The 21,498-nt window shown below is 39.3% G+C and overlaps 1 pseudogene; it reads left to right on the forward strand.

Moving 5' to 3' along the window:
• Positions 1–21,498, forward strand: part of LOC127447576 (citramalyl-CoA lyase, mitochondrial-like) — a 101,644-nt pseudogene that overhangs the window by 51,940 nt on the left and 28,206 nt on the right.

A 21,498-nucleotide genomic window follows, 5' to 3' on the forward strand; every position in this document is an offset into this window, starting at 1 on the left:
GGTATAAAAATCTCATTAGCCATTATTAAATGGAATTCTGGTTGTTTTATATTGTGAAAGTGGTATGCCACAAAGTTTTATGACTTTCATGGCTTAATAAGTCAATATTGGGAGCTGCTGCACAAGCTAAGACTAATCAGCTTGGCAGTGTTTCAGTATTAGCATTATTACATAAGTACTCTATACCATAAACCATGTTAAGTTTTTGATTTACAGACATTTTATTAAAAAAGTACAAAATGTCCTTTCTCTGTGTGACATGGTTTTAACGCTGATAACATTTTTGCATGTCTTTGTACTATCCTCAATAGAAACTCATTTGAATATCTCAGACCTTTTTTTTTTTTTTTCTCTCTCTCTCTATTTGGTTGCTCTCTGTCAGCCAATTCCTCCACCTGAAAATGTAATTCCCAAGTCAGCAAGAATTATAATACTCTGTGCTGAATAAAGAACCCTTAAAATTAAATGGATTTGAAAGGTGCTAAGTGGAAACTTTTTTTATCAGAGTACTCTGTTTCTATTTTCCATTTGTATTAACCCAATACTTAGCTTTTCTAATCTAATTATCCAGTCGAAAGAATTAAGATGTACAGAAATGCATCTTTCCAATGAATTTTGACCTGAAGGCTTGCAAGAGGGTTAATTTTGATCTCATCTCAGTTTTTTTTCCAACTTCAGTGTTTTAAAAATTGTAACACAAATGCTTGTAGAAATATGTTAAGTTCACTTATTCAGGATGATCATCTCTAACCTAGATGCTATGACAATGCATACAGAAGAGACACCATCAGAGACCGAATACTATTCTTGTTCTTCTGGCATAAAATCAGAGTCATATTGTAACAGAAAATAAATCAATGTGTGTAATGCCATGCAGTTTGAATAAAATCTCTTATATTAAAAGCCAGATGTTTAAGCATGTTTTAATATGACCATGACATGGACATGTGTGTGTCTACAGCACATGGGCATACAGTGAGTAACCTTCCCTGCTGCACACACCTCATCATGTTCAAAAACAGCATACACTCTCTTGTGAGAGGTTAGCTGTGTGCTTTCCACAACGCCACCCTTGGAGAGCACCAAAAACCTATGAATTTACTGACTTGTCTGTCCTCTATCTCCCTGAAACATAAAAGAGAGAGTAACAACTAAACAAAGCTAACTCTTCTATATCCCCCCATGGCAGCTAGGTTGGAGCAAAGTGAAACCCCTACTGTGTTTAAAAAGGCATAGAGAGAGAGTAGCGCTGAATGGCGTCTCTCCATTAGACTCCTTGTACCTCCGTCAAGCGATCCGCTTTCCCGCTCTGATAAAGATCCATCAAGGCACCCCCTCTTCCCCCCATGGAGTTTTTTTCTCTTCCTTTATGAAATCTATTCTTTAATTACGAGTGCGATCATTTTGTAAGCCTCCTACTTACAAGATAATTTATTTCTTTTTCAAGTGCCCACTTAAAATGGCTTTTTAGCATTTCACCCTGCAGCAGTATGCACTGAATGTGGAAGATTTAATTTTGGATCCTCCCTCCCCCTTTTGCTCTACCCATTTCTTGCCCACCCCCAACACTTACATGCGTACATGCATAATGCCCTATACCACCTCCGCGATTTTTGCTTTATAGTCACACTGTTTGTGTTCTTTATTGCCAATATAGGCACTGTAAGATTTGAGGTCTTTAGTAATAGCTAGTTCCACCCCTTTTTCTGTCCATACTGAGAGGGATTTTGCATATCCCCTCCTCTTCCTCTTGTTGAGCTATTGCCACTGACCAAATCTGAACACTGTAGTATTGAAAAACCCTACCAAGGCTCTGTGTACTTAGGTCTGCAAAGTTCTTGCAGCCATAACTACCTGATTTGCTTTTAATTGCCTGGTATAGCTGTATCATCTCAGTTGAGAATATGCTTTCTTGGTTCTTGAGGGCAATTGTAAGCATGAAGGTTGGGATTAAGTGGCTATTGAAGTGACTTTAGCTTCTTTTGACAACAAAGAACACGAGAGAATACTTTAACCCCATCCCCACCCCCGACCGCAAAAAAGCACACTTCTACATCCTTCTTTTTTTCAAGAAATACAGTCAACTAATACAGTCCCATCATGGGCAGCTGCGAAGACTGTTCCCGGCTATAATTAGTTAGTATGTGATACCAATTATTTGCTGCATTTATTAATACTAATTGTTTAAACAACCCGAATTACAGAAAAACAATTAAATGTGTGTGTGTCATAACAGTGGTTATTAGTGTGTGAACAAATGCATTTGAAGGAAATTAAGCCATAAACGCACACCTCCATTAGCCCACTGATGTAGAGGAATGGAAATCTTGGATCTGACAGCTGTTTGAATGAATGCTACTAGAAATAATTTACCAAGAGTAACATACACATTTGTGGTCTTGTCTAAACTTTGATTGTTGTGGTAGGGTCTGTAATCTCTCTAAATCTGTTTCAAATCACAGTTGTCTGGCCCTAAATAGATTTATTCAGCTGTTCTTGCTAAGCCATTGTGAATTAGCATTAGAGAAGAACCGTTTGCTCTGATGTTGTTGGAGATAAGAGCCTCAGGTCAGCAGTGATTATCCATTAGGAGGCTGAAATGAAAACAAATGTTGTTTCTTGAGTTTGTGAAGATTTGGAAGAGCAACTGAAGTTCAATCTAAGTACTTGAGATTATTTATTTTTTTATGTGTACAGGCATAAAGAGAGATTGGCAAATAAACTGATATCTAAAAAATATCTCTTAAGTTGTTAAAGCTGAAGTTTGTAAATGTTTTTGATGTTAAAATGCCCATCCTATCTTAATATGCAGAGACAACTTTAAGTAATACATTTGTTGGTTTATGTCTCTGTTATCACAGTGTTACACTGGCTCTGCGGTGCTAACAAAACACTGCTCTATTTGTTTGAGTTTCCTGGCCAGCCAGACACGGAAATAGTGTAATAGTTTGGGGCAGGTTTATCGATTTGTGCAAACAATGGAAGCTGGGGGGAGTGTTCAGGAGACCCATTTGAAAACAATGATTATTTCTGTAATTTCGTTTGGTGATGAAAAGGTGCAGAAATTATACACCCGTTTTTTATGTTATAATTGTTTCTGACAATTTCCTTTTAAATTTAGTCAATATTTCATTTTCATTTATTTGAAATGGCATATAAGTATAGTCGACAACAATAACATATGATAAAAAAAATAAAATAAAAATAAAAGTTTCAAACAGTAATCTCAGGGGCCGTTTACACGACAACGTTTTCAACTAAAAACGGAAAACTTTTATGCGTTTTGGCTGTTCGTTTACACGACAACGGCGTTTTGGGGCCTGAAAACGCAAACTTTTGAAAACGGGTTTCAAAGTGCACGTTTTTGAAAACGATGCCATGATCGTCTCCGTGTAAACATACAAAAACGCGAATTTGTGATAACGATGACATAATGCGCACGCGTATTACGTGTTTAGTCTATAGGCATGCCCGCAAGTACTTCAAAACTACAATGGCGGACTACAGGACTGTGTTTGTGCTGCTTTTTTGAAGTTTATTGACGCTTCTCCAGCAAAGCAATTGTAGTAATAAAAGCAACCTCATTGTCCGTCCAGACAAAATTGCTCGATGCTTTCGCCATCTTCATTGTTTGTATTCACTGCTCTGTGGAAGAATGCTTATGTGCGCAGGCACGTAGTGTTTCTTTACAAAATTATATCGCCAACTACTGGCCTGGCATGCATAATACAGCGTTTTTAGTCGTTTTCGTGGATTTGTGTGAACGGGTATCATTTTGACAACGTTGTCGTCTGTATGCGAAACTTTTCAAAAACACAAAGGAAAAACTTTTCCGTTTTTAGTACATTGTTGTCGTGTAAACGTACCCTCAGTGGGAATCTGCACAATCGTTAATTTTGTGCAATGGACTTCTGGTGGCGAACAATTTCTGCTCGCAGATTTCGAGTCCGTGTGGAGTGCAAGTTTGGTGAACTTTGACAGGCGAATTTTGCCGCGTTGACCAATGGGAAATTGCTTGGTTTGGCAGTGATCTCTGTATGGGCAGTGCTTTGTACACAGCTGAATTTTCACAATTGACAAGTAAGGATATAATTTTAGCAGCGAGATTCTTTTTAACTTAAATCTCCTAGAGGATAAAGTGCAGCATTACAAAGAGACTGCTTGGCAATTTGTTTTTGCTGGTTTCACACGCGCACAACATCCTTACACGCTGCCTTCTTCCACAAAATTTCACCTTGCAAAGGTAAATGTGACCAAGCCTTTAGAGTAAGCATTTTGTTACAAGCCATTTTTTTATGCAAACATGAAAATTCAATTCAAATTCAGTCAGTGAAGTAAATGAAGTAGAATTGCAAGATAATAAATTGTATTATATATATATATATATATATATATATATATATACACTGTATATATATATATATATATATATATATATATATATATATATATATATATATATATATATATAATATATATGAGAGAGAGAGAGATAAAAATTAATGATGGGTCTTTTTTGTCTCGTTATCGTTGACAATCAAAAACCCTTCATTTTTGCCCGACATTTTTGTCATTAATTTCATTGACAAGTTTAACACTGCCTTGATTGCACTTAAAAGTTAAACAGTTTACACAAGAAAATGTTCATGAATAATGAATGTGTACCAGTGTATTGAAAGATCCATCATAGTATGCATGATTTTTCTCAGGGGGATCAGTTGTCTACTCTTGGCTGAGGTGCCCTGGTGTCAGTCTAATCAACGTGCCCACCATACTCCTGGCACCTCTCTGAAGTACATACCATGCTGCGCAGTGCTGTACATACCTGGCAACAATGAGAGAAAACTGAGGAAACTGACTTCGCTGGACGTGGACTGTGCCTTTCTCGACTGTAAAGATGTGGTTGCCCTCAACAAGAAGGTACCGGCCACCCTAACCCCCCATTCTTGACCCAACACCTGACTCAGTGAGACATAATCACAAAATCCTCATCATTTAAAGCTCTCCTTTAGCCAGCTGCTGATCCTTAATCACTCCAAAGAAAGCTACCTAAGCGCAATGCTTAAAACAAGCACATTTCCATCCCATTATGTGCCAATAAAGGCAAAAATGCACCCCATCACATTCACTTGAAACAAGGTGCCCACATCACACAGAGCAAACAGCAGGAAGTCAGCAGATGCTGCAGGTTAAAAGCTTTCTCGACCCACCCACACAGCCAGCCAATTGGCCCTGTTTACCTCTCCATGAAATCGTGATTGGAGCAGGAGCTAAAAGGAGAACCGGTGGAAAGGAGTCAGCTAACAAAGGTTTTTAAGTCATGTTAATAAAGATGATTGATATGGCCAGAGGCTATTCCTGCTTGAGTGGGAAAGAGAGTTTGACAGACAGCCTAAACTGTGACCCCTGAAAAAAGGTGATGGATCCCAATGTTTTGTAACACCCGCTAATTTCTTTATCACTGGCAAGTGGTGGAAAAGGTTTCAAAGGGAAACATCAAGTATCCATCCACTAAGGTTGGAAAAATAATGCTAACTTAATGCTCTCAAGTCTTTTGTTTTTTTCAGTGCCTTAGTTACAACTTAATCCACCTTTCACAGCCTTTGTGTCTAAAAAGGTGTTAAACTGTTGTTGCACTTTTTAATGTTCAGAGGATAGGAAGCATGGGGCATTCTATTAATACACAGCTTTCTAACTAATTATGGCATTGTGAACGTGTCAGATGTCAAAGTTGTTAAGATAAAAGTACTGAGCAAAAATTCTATTCTTCTGATGAGTTCTGCCTGAAAAGGATTATTTTGTTGAGGGAATATTAATACTAGGTGATCTGAGAGGGTGAAAATGGCATTAGAGAAGGGTCTTGGGTCCCTCTCTTAACTGAGCGGTTTCTCACTAGCTCACATTCCAGTCAAGGCTGATAGAATTAACGCTCTCTGTACTTCCCCAGATAAAAATGCTAATAACTCACTGTGGAAAGTAACACTGTATTGCATGTAGAGCCTGTGAAATAATCCCATTGCTTCTCATCTTTTTGATGGTATAAATTTGTCACGATACATGTTCTTACAATCTTTCGTACAAGATACAGTCATTTTAAAGACCATATGTTAGCTTTAAAGAGCCTGGCACGGTACACTGAAAGCTGTGATCCATTATTTATTTGCTAGTACGCAACTGCGTGATGTAAAAATGAGTTATTAACTCAATAATAGAACACACTTTGCTCTTCTGCGCCCGCTCTTTCACTTCCCACACTCTCAGCTGTTTTCCCCATCCTGGCAATTGGAAATCCATGGGGGTTTGTGTATACCTATAGATAGATGTTTTATTTTCTGCACCACTAAATGACACTCCTCCCGCAGCTTGGTTACTTTTGCATAGGCTTGTGCCGAGGGCGGAAAAGGAAAGGATTACACACATACACCGATGAGCCACAACATTAAAACCACCTGCCTAATATCGTGTAGGTCCCCCTCGTGCCGCCAAAACAGCACCAACCCGCATCTCAGAATAGCATTCTGAGATGCTATTCTTCTCACCACAATTGTACAGAGCGGTTATCTGAGATACCGTATCAGTCTGGCCATTCTCTGTTGACCTCTCTCATCAACAAGGCATTTCTGTCCATAGAACTGCCACTCACTGGATTGGCACCATTCAGAGTAAATTCTAGAGACTGTTTTGTGTGAAAATCCCAGGAGATCAGCAGTTACAGAAGTACTCAAACCAGCCCTCTGGCACCAATAATCATCCATGTGATTATCTAATCAGCCAATCATGTGGCAGCAGTGCTGTGCATAAATTCTTGCTGATACAGGTCAGGAGCTTCTTATAATGTTCACATCAACTATCAGAATGGGGAAAAAATTGTATCTCAGTGATTTGGAGCTTGACATGATTGTTGGTGCCAGATGGGCTGGTTTGAGTATTTCTGTAACTGCTGATCTCCTGGGATTTTCACACACAACAGTGTCTATAATTTACTCTGGTGCCAAAAATAAAAAACATCCAATGAGCGGCAGTTCTGTGGACAGAAACGCCTTGTTGATGAGAGAGGTCAACCAGACTGGTTTGAACTGACGAAGTATATGGTAACTCAGATAACCGCTCTGTACAATTGTGGTGAGAAGAACAGCATCTCAGAATGCTATTCTGAGATGCGGGTTGGTGCTGTTTTGGTGGCACGAGGGGGACTTGCACAATATTAGGCAGGTGGTTTTAATGTTGTAGCTGATCAGTGTACACAAACACACACACACACATACACACACACATGTTCTTATAACTTCTACTTAGAAATCTGTAAAGGAGAGTGATTTACACTGACATTGATATAAGTGACAGCTTCCTGAAATTCTTCAGTGCTCAAATACAATCAGATACTTGATATCATTGGTAACATAAGGTTGTTGTAAAACTCTAATTATAAAACCATATTTTGGCCTTCTTGTAATGTTTTATTAGCCCCGTTTCCACTATCGGGCCATATGAGGGCATGCTAGTGCATGCCAGGGCCAGTTGTGTTCCCACTGTAACATCCAGGGCTTCATAGTACCTCCCTGGGGCTTCCTCTGTGCCACTGTCAAGCACCTTTGGCCTACCGATTACCCTTGGGCCAAAGAAGGCCAACTAGGGATTGAGGCGTGGTCAGTGTCAAAGGCAGAGTTTAGCTTAGTCAGATCAGAATGTCAGCACCATGATACTCATTTCCAAATTTTTTATATCTAATTAACAGCTTACCTCAACAGATCAATGGAGAATTGTCAGTGCTGGTCAGTCGACGAAATCAGGGCTCTTCTGGGCTGATGAAAATGTGCAACATCAGATCAACAGCGTTTGCCATGATTAAAGATATTGTCGCCGAACTTGCCAAATTGTGTATGCAGCACACGATGGTACAGGTTTGGGATTGCGGGCGCAGTGCAAATCTGGTTCATTTTGAAGACTAGCTAGTCTCCAGAGTCTAATACCTCAGCTTGAGCTTCCCTCTTGCTTGTGAAGTGGGCAGGGTGTATTTAGGGCAGGTTTTAGGACAACGCTGCGTGGGAATGCAGATCGATTTTGGTCTCGAGGTCCGAGGCTGTTGGCCCCGGCTGACCAGTTGATAGCCCTGGCTCACACTGGTCTGATGGTGGAAAAGCGCCTTTTGAGAGTGAAGAGAGGATTGGCAATTTTGCGGAGAGAGTGGGAGGGATGAGCCGGATTTGAACTTGCATTGTCCATATGAGCACAACAGCTCAACCTGTCTGCGTGTGTGCACTAACCGCTAGGCAAAGTCTCCAACATAAAACTATTTTTGAACAATGGATAGGTTGGACTCTAAATTCTGATTGGATGTGGCACATTCAAAGCTAATGTACACAGACACTTGTGACAATTTTATTCTAAATGATGGCGCCAATTTGCTACAATGCTTGGTAACCATAACAGCCTACAGGTGGGATACTAAGCTATATTGCTTGGTGGAAGAATTGTTTAGTCTGATTCTTTTTATTGTGAAAATTCACCTTAACAAATTAAATTAACTTTTATTTATTTATTTGTATTAACTAACATTATTGAACACTTATTAAACACTTATTAAAAATTATCATATTGCTGTTGCTGCCATTTAAAAAAAACTGTATTGAAATATCTGTAACACATGGCCTTTCATGTCTCATTGCTTTATTAATGTTTTGTGTATTTGCATTTTGTGTATTGATAGATGAGGTTATCAATGAGAACTGACTGAAAGTGTTGGAAAATATGTTTTCTTTTGATTGATGATTGGCTCTTGAAGTAATTGTCTATTGTTGTGCTTCCCCCTGGCAAACCTGTGCCCGTCCTTACCCAGCCCTGCCTGCTTGGTGCTATAAAGCTGTTCAGGTTGAAGCCCATAAACCTGAAAGAGAATTGGCATTTTCAAACCATGGGTTACCTCTGGATTTTTATAAGTTTTTATAATCAGTTTTGAAGCCTCATTGAAGCAGCATACTTTAAAAAAAACACAAAAAAAAACAAAAACAAACAAAAAAAAAACACTGCGGCTTTAAAATTCACGTTTGTGGTATGACTGTGTGTAATTTATGCTGTAGAACAAAATTCCACGTATCTTTAAGTAATGTTTACCACAGATGTTATCTTACTCATAAATCTAAAAATGCATTTATTAAAACCAATAGGAAATTCCAGAGGGAACCCATGGCGTATTAGGTTTCCGGGCCCACCTAGAAATTGACGTCATGTCTGAACAGCTCAATGTGACAGACGGATCAGTCTGCCCAATGACAGCAAACTGTCACTCTGGACACAGGCTTACCACACACCCACACAAGCACACACGTATTATTTAAAAAATATCTCTCCTCACTGATAAGGAGGGGTAGGGAGTCCTCATTCTCTCCCTCCGGCAGGGACTGATGGCTACACCTGTCTTTTCCTCGCTCCGGGGGCGAGTTTGTTTATTTGTGTGTTTTGTGGCAGAGATGCCCTATAGACTACAGCTCAGTTTGGGGCATTCCACCCAGCAGCCCCCCTGCCCGCCTCCCCTTTCTCTCTGCGGCAGTCTCGTTCCACACTGCCCCCTCCCCCCTCAGCTCCAATCCCTGGAAGTTTGGAACTAATGAACTGACTGCTGAGCTGCCACCACGGAGCTTGGTCCCAAACTATACTGTACTTCACACTCGATTTATTCTCCAGATGGCAAGACTACGCAGCCCTGCCGGGAGGGGCCACCTCTTCCACTGAAGTGTGAAAGTGGACGGATGTTGTTTTAGGATCCTCTGTGATCAGCTCCGAGCTCCCTGAAACTACCCAGCACCGTATGTAGAGAATAAATCCCCCTGCTAACGGGCACACTCGAGCTGTGATGGCAGTCTGTATGTTTGTGTGCGTGTGCGCCCTTGTTGTTGCTTTTGCTGAGGTGCAGTGTCGCTGGCATCGGCCTCTGTGTTATCTGATCCACTTACCTGCGGGTGGTGGTGACTGATGCTTGGAATCATGACAGTTATCCCTGCTCTTTTTTTTTTTTTTTACCTTTCTCTCCCTCTGATTTTCTCCCCCTTGTCCTTTCTCTGTCACCATTTCTGTACTCTCCTACCCTTTGCTCCTTCACTTAGCAGAGCAGGTGCAAAACATTGCTAAGCAACAGGTTTGCTGGTTTGGCCCAGTCTGATGGAGATGTGTGTGGTTCTTCTCAGGATTGATAGTTTCTGAAGATCCAGATCCACTTAACAAGGATCTGCCCATTCTGTGCACTGCTATTCTTTTTAAACTAAGTACGTAGATCTTAGAAACATCTAAACACCTGTTTCTCATCCAGATATCATTGGATGGGATCGGGACATGTTCCAGGTCGGACTTGAAACTGGGTCCCCATGTGCCAATAGCTCTTATATGTCCTGAGCATGTGCACCAGTGTTGGGGAGTAGCTAACTAAAAGTAGCAACGCTGCTAACTTAGCTACATTTTTCAGTAGCGTAACAGTAATTCAGCTATTTTCACAAACATAGTTTTTCCAGTAACAAGTTGTTGTTTTTTTTTTCCAACAAAATGCTAAATTTTGTCAATGCAGTCAAAAGCCCAAAACAATTTGGTAAATTATTTCACTCGGACAGTTTATGAAAATAAACCGATTGAAATAAACAGTTCACCAATTCACTTAAAAGAATCGTTGGGAAATACAGTACAATTCATTTTAGTGAATCTGTTCATTAGGAGGGTTCAAAATAAGCCTGTTCATTTAAAAGCTTCACTGATTCACTTGAGCCCCTGCATGAAATCAATGCATCTTTTTTTTTTTTTTTTTTTTTTTTTTTTAATGAAATATTTATTAGATATTTTATGCATTTATGTTAAATTTAGTATAAGTTGTATTTAGTATACACTTACCGACGTGGTCTTCTGCTGTTTTTGCCCATTTGCCTAAGGTTCAATATGTTGTGCATTCTGAGATGCTATTCTGCTCACTACAATTGTACAGAGTGGTTATCTGAGTTAATCGTAGCCTTTCTGCCAGCTCGAACCAGTCTGGCCATTCTCCGTTGACCTCTCTTCAACATGCCGTTTCCGTCTGCAGAACTGCCGCTCATTGGATGTTTTTTGTTTTTTAGCACCATTCTGAGTAAACTCTTGAGACTGTTGTGTGTGAAAATCCCTGGAAATCAGCAGTTACAGAAATACTCAAACCAACCTGTGAGGCACCAACAATCATGCCATGGTCAAAATCACTGAGATCAAATTTTTTCCCCATTCTGATGGTTGATGTGAACATTAACTGAAGCTCATGACCTGTATCAGCTTGATTTTTTTGCATTGTACTGCTGCCACACGATTGGCTGATTAGATAATCGCATGAATAAGTAGGTGTACAGATGTTCATAATAAAGTGAAAAGTTTGGTGTAAATTTGTTGTATGTATGTTCAATTTAACATTGCCACCCTATTTGAGATCTTCGTAGTTTTTGTGCCAAATAAATAGTGTTATGATGTCAGAATTAAATATGATCTCATTGCTTATTACAAACATTTATTTAATTAAAAAAAAATATTTAATAGCTTAAATATTGTTGGCTACTTTTTGTGAGTAGCATTTTTTAAAAAGAGTGACTTGGCTTTAGTTTAGTCATTGCCAATTGCGCAACAACTTTGACATCACCGGTAAATTTTAAATACTTTAGCTGTCTGTGTGTACCTCCTTATGCACAGTTGAATGCAAAGAACGCAAAGTTATTAATTGACTGCGTGGCTGTAATTCTAAGAGCTAAAATTTTATTACCTTATCACAATGCTGGACAGCAGACTGTCATGTGGCAGTTTATCGATGTTGTGCCTTTTGGTCTATACTTTGTCAGCCCTGGTGGTGGCAGTAGATGAAATGCTTTTGGGAAAAGAGAAGTGGCACATGTCTCATATTTTTTACATATGCAGTACATACATCACCTATCAATAAAATGACAGTGGATAGTTGCATAGTGGTGGGTGTGAGAACGTTTCTGTTATATTTAGCATTCATATGCATTCACAAGTACAGTATACATCTTCTGTTTGTCAAGACTGGCTTAAGAATACACTATTGTAGTCTTGGATTTCAGTTCGAGCTTATTTGAAAGTGTAATACTTTGGCTTCCTGTCAACATTTTCAATTTACCATAATTTATGCAACCAACTGTTATCTGATATAGAAGCCCTAAACGCAATGCTGGTATTTTGAAGTAATCTCAGATTTCTTCCGACATAATCTCACTGGGTCTGTTCAAAGAGCAAATGCCACACTAGATCGCAGCTGTGTAGTGATGTGTAGATGTGTGTTAAAGGAGTCCACATCACAAATACTGCTAAATAAAAATTGGCCCTCTCCAATTGAGCTGGGAGGTTGCTGTAGAAAGCTCATCTGGAGCCATATTACAGAAACTTCCTATCTTGATTCTCTAGTTTAGATCTGTCAAGTTCAGTTAGTTCTAACTGAAATTGCCATGGTTAATAAACAGATAAGATTCTAGAGTTAGGATGTTTCTGTAATACAGCCCCTGGTGCCCATGGGCATCTGCTGTTGTCAGAGTAGGGAACAAGGAGAGGCAGGTCTCTAGAGAAGAATAATTCGAGTTACAAATTCTGTCATCATTTACTCATGTCGGTTCAAATCTGTAAATTTTTATGTCATCTTGATTGTCATTGACGTCAGAACTGTTTGCATGTATGTAAGCTTGAATGAGATTTGTGAGCTATGGCGGAGGGCAAGATTTTTTAGCTAGTGACATACATTTTGGTCTGCTTTTCACACAAAGAAAGAAAAGAAAAGAACACAGAAATCATGTGGACTTTGTTTTTTTGTTTTGTTTTTTTTTTGGAGATCAAGAGTCCTGGTCAATATTTATTTTTCATTGTATGGGAAAGAGAAGCTTGGATATTCTTTTAAACATCTTTTTTTGTGTTCTATGGAAGAAAGTCATATATTTACCCAGAAAATGGATCCAGCATTAGTGTACTCTGACTCGTGTGCCATACACTAGAGCGCAACAGTCTGGTTCCGGAAGTAAAAATCCAATTCAGTTTATTTCCATAGACAAATTGATTTTCAATGATAACTTATAAACCTTTAAAGATAGACCTACTTTGAGCTCCGAGGTTGTAGCTCCGAGGTTGTTCATCGATGGTATATGCTTCCATTGAAGCCATCCGTCTACATTATTTCAACTTCATTGTTTAAAAATCGTGTTGATAGCGGAATTCTTGGTAAACAACTACATTACCCATGGTCCAGCAGAGAAAGATTCACCAATCAGTGAACCATGGCCAACTAAGCCCTCAAACTTTCCTCAGAGAGACCGCCCTCTCCCATGACGCACTGTGAATGACGGCTCTTCAGCCTTGAAATACTTATCTGTTTGTAAAAATCGTATTTTGCAATAAATGTAAAATATATTGTTTCTATACTTAAAATCAACAACCTACAATCAATAGTTTTATATATTCCCATTGTTTTATATTCAATGAAATCATTCACAATATTTCATGGGATTGTAGTCCGTGCCCTCATAAAGGATGGTGAGATCACAGTCTTGTACCTTTTGTCATTTTGTCCAATTTTCAAATACTACCCACATTTTGCCTCAAAACAAAGTTTGTGATGTTGTGATTTATGTCGGAGCTGGTTGGTTTGGTTCATAGCTTACAACTCTTTTATGAAGGATTTATAAAAAGTCTATGGGAAAAATGAATGGGAAAAATACTTCCGGAACCCAAATGGCTGAATAAGTGTGCGGGCACTGTTGGACTCTATAGCTTTGTTTGAGAAATTGGCTGAAATTGAAGTCGTTATTTGATGATTACTCCTTTGCCACAGCTCCAAATCTCATGCGCAACTGTGTTTAATTGAAAGCACTTAAACATGTCATGTTGCAATAGATTAAAAGTCACATGAGAATCAATGCCATTTAAATCAATAATGCATTTTAGGTGCCAGGTTTGAATATGTGCAAGGAAAAGAGAATTGATAGCTACAGAAGGTAAACTACTGTATGCCTTTTAATTTCATGTTCATTATGTGTCAAGTAAAATGACATGCACCTGTCTGCTGTGAATCCTGCAGAAGGAACCAGAGAAGTCCATCATAAGCCATAATATCTCATTGTATCACTCTAATTTTGCAGCTACAACATGAAGATCTGTTATTACGCTGTCACCAGGGAAGAGGATTAGTGACATGCATGCCATAAATAGCTGATGTATTATATGCAAGCAGATACTCTTATGCTATATCTGATGCATAGAACTGAGATAAGTCATGAGATATGTGTGAAGTGTATGCCATGTGTTAGTGATATCTTCTTGATCTGGGGGGATTTCTGCAGCGCCCAGTATGATGAATGCCTATGAGAAGTGGCGAAAACCGGTTGATTTATAACAGCTTCATTCAGGATAAATGAATACATGATCTCTAATCAGAACAAGAAAACATGAATGGAGATGAGATGTCTGTTTCACTGCTTTTCTGGATCCAAGAGTTTGATTCTAAAAGATAAAAAACAACAAAGAATTAACATCAACTTTATTTATGTAGCATGTATTATACACATCAAACACAGAACCACCTTTGATCAGTTTTACTGCATAACGTACATGCAGTAGGTAATGTTAAACATTAAAAGCCTTTTATCTAGCATATTATATTCTCCTGAGACCCGAGTGTGACTGCCGTGTGCATTTTCCATTTCCCTTTTTGATTTAGTAGCACCTAATAAACATGCCAAAAAAATTGACTGGCAACATTTGTGGACAGTGGGACTAAGTTGTGAAATTTTAAATAAAAGCAAGGTATAGAAAGTCAGATATTTTTAATCAAATTGTTAATGTTTCCAGGAGTGTTGGCTATTCATGTTTTTGAGACATTACAGACATTACATCAGAAAGTAGCATAATTAATTAATACTTTTAAAGTAATGGCCAGCATCATCTAATCACTGCCAACCATGTTAAGATACAATTATACATTATAAATTCTGAATCTGTGTACTGATTACCATTGTTCCATATCTGCCAAACATATTGAGTGGTCCAAACATCATCTGCAGCCTGAAACTGAACTTTTGTTCAGATTTTAGGAGTGAATGCACTTAGCTGCATAGGAAGGCTATAGGATGCTCCCTTGCTCACAATTTAGTAACCTCTATTGTGCTGTCTGTCTGCACTAAACAGTTTGAAATGCACCTTATTTTCATCCTAACTCCATATAAAGCCTCTGAAAGCAAAAATTTTCAGCTTTTGGATGAACCCATTGCACAGTAAATATAGGATTTCTAAGGAAAAAATGTCTAAGTACACATTAGTGTACATTGTGTTAAGCTGTGTGGCATTTCACAATAAATCGCTAATTTTTTTAACATGGCATATCGGATGAAACTAGAGACTCTAATCTTTTGACTCAAACAAGTTTCAATGTAAAAACGAAATTAGGTTTCTCAACAGATGTAGTTTTGTTGGCATTTCTCACAAAGACAAACTCCGCTGTGATCAGCGCCATGTTGTTTTGTCACGTGAATCCGTACGTGGAAATTTAACCCTTTACTGACAGCCTATAGTCTTCTGAACTGAGATCAGTTGGTTTAAATTAATTTAAATTAAGCATTGCATATAGCAAAGCCAAAATACAATGCCCATGCATGTGTACGCTGGGTTGCATGAGGATATATTGCAAAATTTGACCCATGTTATCTTGCAATGCAAGAGCCTTTGAAATCATGCTCATATCAAATCATCAATATCAACAGAATGTAGTCTGACCAGTTGTCTTAAGTAATTTTAATTACACCATCAGATAATCATTCTGTGGCTGTTTCCTACAAATTGAATAACTATTTACTAGACTGAGATGTCATTACTAGCTTAACTTTAGTTTAATTTTGTGACACTCAACGGAATGGGCATGTCATTACACTATCATGGTTTGCACTTGCAAAGTGCATTATTGATAATGCTGCACTGGAATAATCATAGCTGATAAAACTGTAAAAAATAAATAAATATTGCAGCTCTTTGAGCATGATTTAGCAAGATAATTGCATTGTGTCATTTGCTGGACTTACTCAGATTAATTGTGTCCTATAGCATATTTTCCATTGTTGAGGTTGGTTTAAGTTCTCTGCTTCACATGGCACACTTCACATGGACAAGTGACTTAAAAAGCTGTGGCTCTGGCAGCAAGTGTGAGCAACTCTAATGGCCTGAAAATGTTACTGCCAACACTCCTTGTACCCCATGTACTCCATGTAATGTCACCTTTTAAAAATACAACCCATGTAAACAGCAAACAGAAGAAGAAGAAACAGGGGAAATTGAGGGCCTTCATGCCTGAAATATACAGAACATGGACAAATAGATATGGGTTAAAGCCTAATGGGGGCCATTCACACCAAATGTGTTTTTGAATAGTTTTTCTATGTAAACATGCGCTAGATAGACATCTTTGACTGCTGCGTCATGCTGTCTTTCATCAGCATGCACAGGAGTGCCATGTTTTTAGAACGTGTAAGGTTGAAAAGAACTTTTAAAAATGTTCAAAATGCATCTTCTTTTCAGTGCAAGACATGTTCGATCTGAATGGCCCTTAAGTATGTAATTTTTTGGATGTTAAAATAAATGTCCTATCCCAGCTTAATATGCAGATAAGTAAGCCACTTGTTGATTAGTCAACTCAAAAAGTGTAAACACTGGCTCTGTTGCTTTATGAAAATTTTACACTGTTTAAGCATCAACCAATGGTGTGAGTTTGGGGCATTACTATCCATTTGGCTGATGGTGGACAGATGGTGTGGGTGTTTAGGAAATCTGTTTGAAAACAACCATTGTTTTTGCAATTCCATTTGGTGACGCTAATTCCAAAAAAATACATATTTCAGCTTTAATGTAAGATAATTTAATAAAACTTTATATGGCTACAACACAAGTAGAAGAAATTTGCAATCATAAAAGTGAATGCTATACGCCTTTGGTTAGACATGATGCTTTGGAAAGTCCAAGTAAAGTGATTTAAATCTTTACTAAATCATTACAGCAATTGTTTAGTGGTTTCTGTTAATCTTTGAATATTAGCATGAGTAAATTCTCTCAGAGTTGCTACTTTAATACAACTTTGATCAAATGTGTAAAATCCTTGAGAAAATCTAAGCCCTTTTAGTTTAATTTCCCCAGGATTTTTTGTACCTGCTCTCATCACAGGCTTTACTTTTCCTTCTGTGCTGTAATTAGCAGAAGAGATTCTCACGTGGCCTGCTTCGCAGGGCTACATTTATGTATTTAGCCCTAGTAGGGAACCACCACTGTGTTGACACATTGTTAAACATTATTTGCGTAGGTTGAAGTTTTTGCTGGTACATCTTTCAATTGTGTAGATGGGATAGCTTAAAGGCAGGTTTTGATGACAGACATCTCAAGTATTGTGGGAACAGAAGTAGCTTACTGGAACAGAGGCTTAACCAAGCTGTAAGCCTACATGGTTAACTGTAAAGAGAAGATTCTGCCTGTGGCTTCATCATGGTGGGCCTGAGGTCTCATCTGAATGCTCCTTTACTGGAACCTCTCTAACATCTTGCTGCTTGGAGTCCTGTGCAACCCAACGTATCACAAAATGCTGAGTTTCGAAGAAAAAGGCACGTATTCTCCCTCTCTCATTATCAAATTACAGCCGTCTGTTTAAATTGGCAGAGCTGGGCGGCCACACAGTTGTGTAATATGTGAGCCGCCTAAGCTGCCCTCTGAAGAAGTAACAGACCCTGGGTCATTCTTCTACCTCATAGTGTGAAGAGAAGTGGCAGGTTTCGAGAGGCTGAGAGAATCTAGCATCAAGTCTAGAGGGACAGGGTACCCCCTCATGCGTAACTGGACAAATGTGGAATGAAGAGTGGATCAGATGCTGGATATGTTAGTCATTCAGCTGGAATAGAGCTCCAGATGCCCAGTGCGTCACCTGTCAGACCCTGTCCATGGGGCATTTGTTTGCTTAGATTTCACATCCAGAGTATCAGGGTCACCCTCCCCTCACATAGTTGCAGCTTATTTTTAATAACATCACCATCACAACATCACCATAACATCAGTGTCATGATGGGTTGAAAGAGGCCAGAAATGAAAGACAAAAACTTAGAGTGGAAGAAATCTCATGCCTACATGTAAACAGCAGCCATGACTGGTATAGATACCCTCAAATGCCTATTCTGTATGGAGTTTAAAGGTATCGTTTACCCAAAAATGAAAATTCTGTCATCATTTTTTCACACTTGTGTTATTCCAAACCCGTATGATTTTCTTTTGTAAGGAAATACAGCTAGACCCATTAGAAAGACCAGTGTGAACAATGAATACTAGGAGTCAGAGTTGAAGTTTCAGTCAATGAAGAGAGACTTTACTGAAGACAAAGTTCTCCACATTTCCAAAAGTAGAAGACAGAAACAGAAAATGTTATGTAGCTTGCAAATCGGCTTTTCAGTCAAAGACATCCTCCTCTGGCATGAACTGAATATTTTTTACTCATGTCAGACTATTTTTATTGACTTTTCAAACTGTTTGATTTTCAAAAGAGCCTCCGATGACAGCAAAAACATGCAATGACAGTAAGTCCTCACCTTCTTTGAGACGCTGTTGTGCTTTCTAAATCAAAATTTTTTGATGTGAATGCACTTCATTCATAAAAAAAATTTTTTCACTGTTCCACGTAGATGTTAACAGCATTTACTAGCGAGACTGGTGCCTTCCTTATATGGCATTTTCATGGGTGTGGATTATGATAATTGTGAATGAACATGCACATGCCGAATGTTTACGAATGTTTGGAATTCACTAAGTTACACACATTTTGCTAACAAATCTGGGGAGTACGAAGTGTTTGTGAATCCGGCGGAAAGTTTTCGGGAAGGTCCACTTTACGCACAAATTACTCAGAATATACTCATATATTTATGAATGTATCATGAACGAGGCCCATTATTGGCGTTTCACTCCCCAAATGTTATGTGGTTACATTAAATTTTGACTACCTCCATATGTGGTTTCAGTGATCTGATCAAAAAACATTTTGGACCCCTTTCCACCTGCATTTAGCACTGACCACTTGTGATCGGATCACTGTGGAACACATCTTAATACCAGGTGGAAACGGGGCCATTCTGCCTAACATCTCCTTTTGTGTTCTACGATAGAAAGATAGTCATTTGGGGTATAAAACATGAGGATAGATTTTTGATGACAGAACTTTCATTTTTGAGATAACTATCCCTTTAAGGGAATCATAACAAATCTGACAGATGTATAAATAAAGTGTTATCAAATCATTATATATCTGTAGTCTCCGTTGATTTTAAGATGTTTTGTAAATATTTCTTTCTCTTTTTTTCCACTCACAATCCACAATCTGTAAACATACATGTACTGTATAAGGAATCCATTATACATTTAAAATGTCATACAAACTGCCCGTTTTCTTGAGCTTTGATTTAGACACTGAATAATCCATACATAGAGATATCTATTGCATATCACACAGTTGGAGACCAAATTCTTCACAAATATGAAGGATATGGCCTTTTTTTAAACCAGAAGGAAGCATCTGCAAACTTGAAAGTCCATCCTCTGTTTTTGGATGTGCTGTCATGATAGTGTGTTAAGCTTTAATGATGGGCTTGATGGAAGGAATCAAAGATCCCTCAAACCTGCGATTCTCCTGGTGACTCTGTGGGATGCTGGGTGATTGGGGAAGGTTCTTTTGAAGCAACTAGTTGGACGGGCTTCCATTAATGTAAAACATTTCAGCTTTCAAAGCACTTTATTCTAGCTCGGAATGGCTGGGGCCCCTCAGGAGCCGATATCTTCTCAAGAATGTTCTTTCTGTCAATTTACCATTGAAGGTAGATGAGTAAGTGAGCTCTTCCCTCTGATAGAAATTCAAATATTTTGCTGTCTGGAACATCAGTTCAAAGCTATATGTGCTGATAAAAAGCAGAGGATTGTGTGTCATGAAGATTTGATATAACGTTGCACAATTCAGCGTGGGCAGACTGTTACTTCAATCTGATTGGTCTGTTTCTCGTCCGTAGTTACTCTCTTGTCTTTGACTTGATATAGTTACTTTTTGATGTTGATTTGTTACTTAAACCCTTATGTTTTTTTCTCAAGAGTGAACATGAAACCAGTCTCGCAAAAAAATAAGTGGTTCGGTAGTATCAAAGACACTGAATCAGTCTTGGATTATACTGTGGATGAGAGTGAAGCACTCAAACTGGATCTGCCATGGAACAGCTTTATGAATGCTGAGTTATGGCTTCATAAATCAGTCAGCCCTTCTAATATTAACACTGTGATGTCCAAATACATTATAGGCATTAAGCATACCCATGACTGCCTTTTGAGAAGACAGTATTGAGGATCCCTTTGTGCTCTGTTAGCAATAAAACAACTCTTATAGTAAACTGTAATATGAGGACCATAATGTTAGTTTAGACATGTGAGTGTCTAGATTGTATGTTGGTTTTAATATGTTTTGGTAGTATATCTGTGACACTTTAGATGTCACATATAAGTGTGACTGCACACAAAGCTTTGTGTACATTCTGTGTATTTTATCCGTAGTGTGAGGGATTTTAAATCCAGGCAAATTATGTTTACCTGGTCAAAGAACAGGGTTTTATGGTCTAGACTAGACTAAGGGTCTGTTCCAAAATCTAGTGAGCTGCCTCGCTCATAAGGCAGCAACTCATGCAGCATTCAAATGGTACTCTTCACGCACAGCGTATGGTAGAATTTGGTCGAAATTAGGTATTTTAAGGAGAAGCAGGGTCTGAAATTAACACCCGCCATGGTGACTGTTCCCCTGCCGTTGCCAGCATCCACAGCCATGGAGGCTTTTCCCCTACCACTGCCAGCATCCATGGCCATGGAGGCTGTTCCCCTGCCACTGCCAGTGCTCACAGCCATGGAAGCCGTTTCCAGTCTCTGCCCATGCTCACGGCCATGGAGGTCATTAGCCAGTCACTGCCAGTGCTCACAGCCATGGAGGTCATTGCCCTGTTTGATTCCTCTCCTGTCCTGGAGCCGTCTGTCCTAGCTCCCGTCCTGGAGCTGCCTGTCCAGATCCCTGTGGCAGTTGACAAGCCTGTCTAGTTCCCTGTGGCCATTGACGAGCCTGTTCAGTTCCCTGTGGCCGTCAACTAGTCCATCCAGTTCCCTGAGCCTGTCCAGTTCCCTGAGACTGTTGATAATCCTGTCCAGTTTCCCGTGGCTGTCGATGAGCCTGTCCAGTTCCCAGTGCCCGCTGCCGCCCTGCCTAACCTCATTCCTGTCCTCAAGACTCCTCCCAGGCTGCCGGACCATACCCCCTTCCTGGAGCCTCCTTCCAGGCCATCGGACCCTGCCCCCTTCCTGGAGCCTCCTCTCAGTCCGTCTGACCCCGCCCCCTACCTGGAGATGCCTCCCAGGCCACCGGACCCTGCTCTCTTCAAGCTTTCTCTCAGGCCGCCGGACCCCGCCCCC

Source organism: Myxocyprinus asiaticus, chromosome 10 (assembly GCF_019703515.2).
Source record: "Myxocyprinus asiaticus isolate MX2 ecotype Aquarium Trade chromosome 10, UBuf_Myxa_2, whole genome shotgun sequence".
NCBI classification, from domain to species: Eukaryota; Metazoa; Chordata; class Actinopteri; order Cypriniformes; family Catostomidae; genus Myxocyprinus; species Myxocyprinus asiaticus.